The following is a 5271-nucleotide window of genomic DNA, read 5'->3' on the forward strand; positions in this document are numbered from 1 at the left end:
GGTGACTCTAAGGTACAGCCAAATTTGGAAACCAGGGCTTTTTGGTGTTGTCCTACTCAAAAAGGCAAACAGATGTGCATAGTCTAAATCAAATTAAAGCGGCATGTCTTCTGAGCTAATAATGTGACTCATTTTGCTGCATTAGCCATTCAAATCAGCCCATCAATCTGACTGATTTTTTCACTGAATTCGTAAGTTTTGACTGATTTGACCAATTAATTCAGTAAAAAGTTTGATTCATTATAATTATATGGCCATAGCCTCAAGTAAATTGAATTTTCTGGGAACCAGCTATGATGGAGTGTGTATTTGGAATCTTTTAGATGATCCATCACCACAGAAGTTCACATTATTTAATTCCATTCTATACATTTGCTAAGATACTGGATATTAAATAAAAATGTTGATAGTTCTGGATTGATTTGACCATTTAATAAAAATTTGATTTTTCAAACTCCTGTAGCCATAGCCTAAAGAAAATTGGATTTGTTGGGGACGAGCTAGGATTTTAAGTGTAATTTAGAATATAAATCACTACAGGAGTACACATTATTTAATTCCATCCTGCACATTTGCTAACCAACTGGATGTTAAATCAAAATGCTGATAGTTGGAACGAGATTAATGTTGTCTCATCCCTTTGATCTCGTCCTGGGGGCCTTTGAAGGCATGTAGGTTGCTATTGGATTTGTACATTGCTGCCTGTGTATTATTAACCTCTTTAAAAAATTAATGAGCGTGTTGGTCCACTTAGCGCTTTGGTCATACTGATCCATCAGATGGATCATGAGTGGGGTAGCGCTCGCAGCCTCTGTCAACATCCTGTCAACATTTTCCGTTGCAGGCACCAAATGCTAGATTCGAAAAAGCCCCTGAACCTCGTATCCCAGAACTTTTGCAACTGGCCGTGAACCTGGAGCATCATGATCTCTCGAACTAGCAGGGCAGACCAAGCCTCTCTGGGATGCACCCACAGTTGGACAAAACCAAATTCAACAACCACTTGTCTCCAAGTATTTATATTTAAAGCAGAAAACAATTAAGTTAAAAATCCGGCAATTTTTTGTGCATGGCCTACTTCCCCCACTGCAGAACAAGTTAGTTGTTTGTTAGAGCATTTATTTGTAAGGTGCTCAGGAATGACATCATGACAAAAGGAGGACACAGGAAAAGTTTTAAAATTTCCTTTCTTGGGGACCCTGGGTGGCTCAGTCAGTTAAGTGTCCCCACGCCCTGCGTGGGGCTTTCTGCGAGGCAACAACGGGAGAGGCGGGGGACGACACACCTGCTTCTCCCTCTCCCTCTGCAGCTCTGCCTGTTTGTGCACTCGCGCTCTCTCTGTCAAATAAATAAATAAAATATTTAAAAAATAAAAAAATAAATAATAAAATTTCCTTTCTGATAGTTTTATGAAAAAAGGAATTTTGGCTTAAGAGTGAATAAAAGAAAATTCATAGTGGTCAAACAGGTAGGATGGAATGAGTATTTAGTAAGTGCCTATTATGTGCTGGGCTCTTTCTGTACATAATCTCCTTTAGTCCTTATAACAACCCCTCAAAATAGATCAGTCCCAATTCATAGATAGGGTAACTGAGGTTCAGAGAGATTACTTAACTTGCTCAAAACTGCACAGCATGAAGTCACAAAAATAGGATCTGAACCGAGTCAATATGCCCCAGACCCCACCCTATGTGTCAGGGTGACTGATGCTCCTGGTTTACCCAGGACTGATTTCCCAGAACATGGAACTCGGTTTTAAAGTCATGACAGTCCCTGGAAAACCAGAACAAGTTGGTTACTCTATTTGGTAACCAGAGGTTACTACTCCCTTAGCCAGCCAGCCGGATTTCAGGCCCTACACCTGCCCCTGGTGGGAAGCACGCATAGGAGGCCCGGGTCCCTCCCTTATTTCAGAAAATGACATATCCGACAATATTACATTTCCAAGTTAATGGCACTTCTAGACAAATTACTGTATCCTTAGATCACATAGGTGAAGAAGGAGCAGCAAACATGTCCCTGAAGGGCCTTTTTTTTATTTCATGGGTCACAGGGTCTTTGTCACAACTACTCAACTCTGCCGTTGTAGAGGGGGGCAACCACTGACAATACAAACATGGACAGGCAGGGCTGTGTTCCCAGAAAACTTTAGCTACCAAAACCAGAGCTGGGCAGGATTGGGCCCGCGGATAGTTTGTCCAACCCTGATGTAGATTATTTGTAAAGAATCCTTTGCGGAGATCATGCATTTTTGAAGAAGAATTATTTCTGGAAGTTACTTTAATTGAGGTAGGGCCAGTGGGCTGTTGGGAGCTGTCTTTGGACCAGCCTATTGGGCAGTTAGCTGTGCCTGTTGGTGGGTGATCAAATTTGGCTTTTCTGATCCTACCCCAAAAGCACTTAGTGTGTGGCTATGGGAAGGAGCAGCATGGTATCTCCCATCACAAATTAATTTTTTGTTTTTTAAAGATTTTATTTATTTATTTGTCAGAGAGAGAGAGCACGAGGGGCAAGGAGAGGCAGAGGGAGAAGCAGGCTCCCCACTAAGCAAGACGAGGGACTCGATCCCCGGACCCTGGGATCATGACCTGAGCCGAAGGCCGATGCTTGACTGACTGAGCCACCCAGGCGCCCCTCCCATCCCAAATTTATGTCCCTTCCTTGTCACATTCATTTCTCTGTTGCCTTTTCAGCTTCTTTTTCCAAACACCATTTAAAAAGTCATTCCTATTGCACTCACTCCATGTAAACTTCAGATACACTCATTTGCTTCAATACAGCATTTTCTTTTTCAGGTGGGCTAGGAAAATACTATGAGATTATCCTATACTGAAAAGCAAATACCACTTTACCCCTACAGCAGCCTCTACCAACCCCACATTCATTTCTGTGCGCCTTCCTCCACTCCCAGGGTACTCAGCACTCACTCTTCTGCACAGTGGGAAATCACAAAAATAGGATTGGAGGGGTCCCTCAAGGTGCAGGAGGGAGGGGCCCCTCGAGACCCCATGCCCTAAACACAGATGTGCCCCAAGGAGGAGAAGTGTACGACCAACATATCCTCGAATGGGACGGGAATAGCGGGCATGGTTTGAGGATGTGGGCGGGGTGGGGAGGAGATGTAAATTTGGGGGGCAAAGAGCAACTGGGAAGGCTTGGGCTCAGGATAAGCCATGCCGAGAGGCGGCTGCTACATAGATTAGCTCAGCAAGAGAAGAGGCAGGTGCTCAGCCTTTGGAGAGAGCTAGGGGTCCTGAGGAGGATATCACTGTTAAAGCAGGCAGAAGCCTGTGTGCTCTCAAGCAGGAGACCCACGGACAGTGATGAAAGTGTCGCTGTAAGCAGGGTGTCCTACTGGTGACCAGGCAGCTGGAGCCAGGAGACGGGGACCAAGTGTGGCAGTTGAAATGGACGGTAAGGGACTGGGTCCCAAAACATTCCCCAAGAATCAGGACTTTGATGGTAGTGCGGCTAATTCCAGAAAAATGGGGAAGAGGTGATGCTCATTTATGAAGATGACTTCAAGTTTTAGCTTGAAAACCAGCGATATCGTCATGCCCCTTGAATATAATTGTTCTCTGGGCAAGTAGGTGAGAGATTCCTGTGCAGATTTTTTTTTTTAAGTAAGCTCTAAAAAACATAGAACATGTCACGAATCTGCATATCATCCTTGGGCAGGTGCCGGGCTAATTTTCCCTGTATCATTCTGATTTTAATATAGGTGTGGCCAAAGTGAGCGCCCTGTGCAGATTTTATATAGAAGTCTACAGAGATGGGGGCGCCTGGGTGGCTCAGATGGTTTTAAGCGTCTGCCTTCGGCTCAGGTCATGATCCCAGGGTCCTGGGATCGAGTCCCGCATCGAGCTCCCTGCTCCTTGGGAGCCTGCTTCTCCCTCTGCCTCTCTCTCTCTCTCTCTCTCTGTCTCTCATGAATAAATAAATAGAATCTTTAAAAAAAAAAAAAAGAAGTCTACAGAGATGATAGCTGAACCAGGCAAGGGGTTCCCTATGCTTTTTTCGGCCATTCATTTCCTTAATGGCCCCTGCCTAAACTCTTTCTTGTTTGGCTGAAGAGAAACATATTAGAACTATTGTCTCCTCTGACTTCCTCTGGCTGCCTCCTGCACAAACCTGCAGAAAACGTCCACATCGGACACTTCTCCACGAATGCTAGGTTCTCCAAATCATGGCTTTGGAATTAACCTGTGAACCGCCTGAATCATCAGCTCTGGCAAGGGTGGGTTCTGACAACTGGTTTTCATTACTTGGGCATTGCTCAATCCTGGCCACACGAGTCGCCGAATCGGTGATCGGTAAGCTTGCACTTGACTCAGGACGACTGAATAGAGCTGCTTCTAACCCTAAAAGAGAATCATTTAAAGAAGGTATTACCATGATTAAGAATACATAAACACACACACACACACACACACACACACACAAAGAATATGTAAACATATATTAGATAAATATTTAGATAATGCATGCTTTAAGAGAAGCACTATTTCGATTTAATGATAAAAGCAGAATCAACTATGCACCTGAAAACACTTCATAATTGTTTAGTTTATCAATTTAACCCACTGAATTCAATTTTCCAATCTTACACTTGTAAGGAAGGCATTAATATTGAAGATTATAGTGATATCCAGTAGAGGAGAATACACTAATAAATAATTTAGCTTCTTTATGCTTCAGTCGCTTTCCTAAATTACTTATGAAACAGCAACAAATACTACTGGTGCTATTGGGAAAGCCGACATTATCCATTTCTTATTTAACAATGGAGTCATTAAAAAAGAGAGAGAGAGAAGGGAGGCTGGGAGGGAGAAACTCATTATTGTATTAAATACAGATCCTGGTATCTTGAGAAGCTGCATGTTTGGTTTGGCTGAAGAATATCAAAAGCCACTAGGCAAGAAAAGGACATTTGCTGTAGCCAAAGTAAACAGTTTTTATTTGTTTTCCATATGCAAGCATATGAGTAGAACCCAGCATATTTTAGATTTGTACATTTCGGGGAAACATGTAGAATTTTAATCATCATAACATGAACCACGTCCCTTCTGCTACTTAATGTTTCATAACTGGGAGTGCTGCATGAGCAAAGCATGTGGAAATTAGGAATCCTGTGACATTTCAGCACTCGTGTGGATTTTGGCAGGGCCCAGACCGAAAGAAGCACACCTGAATTGTCTTGGGTATGTGAAAATTTATTCTATAACTGTTTCCAGAACATGTGATTCAAATATCATAGTGACTTATCAAATA

The 5271-nt window shown here is 42.9% G+C and overlaps 1 non-coding gene across 1 annotated transcript; it reads right to left on the reverse strand.

Moving 5' to 3' along the window:
- Positions 1-3633: 3633 nt before the first annotated feature.
- LOC113921143 lies at positions 3634-3742 on the reverse strand. Its single transcript, XR_003519544.1, has one exon. It is a non-coding gene; the product is annotated as a U6 spliceosomal RNA (small nuclear RNA).
- Between the last annotated feature and the right edge of the window lie 1529 nt (positions 3743-5271).

This window comes from Zalophus californianus, chromosome 3 (genome assembly GCF_009762305.2).
Source record: "Zalophus californianus isolate mZalCal1 chromosome 3, mZalCal1.pri.v2, whole genome shotgun sequence".
Taxonomy (NCBI): Eukaryota; Metazoa; Chordata; class Mammalia; order Carnivora; family Otariidae; genus Zalophus; species Zalophus californianus.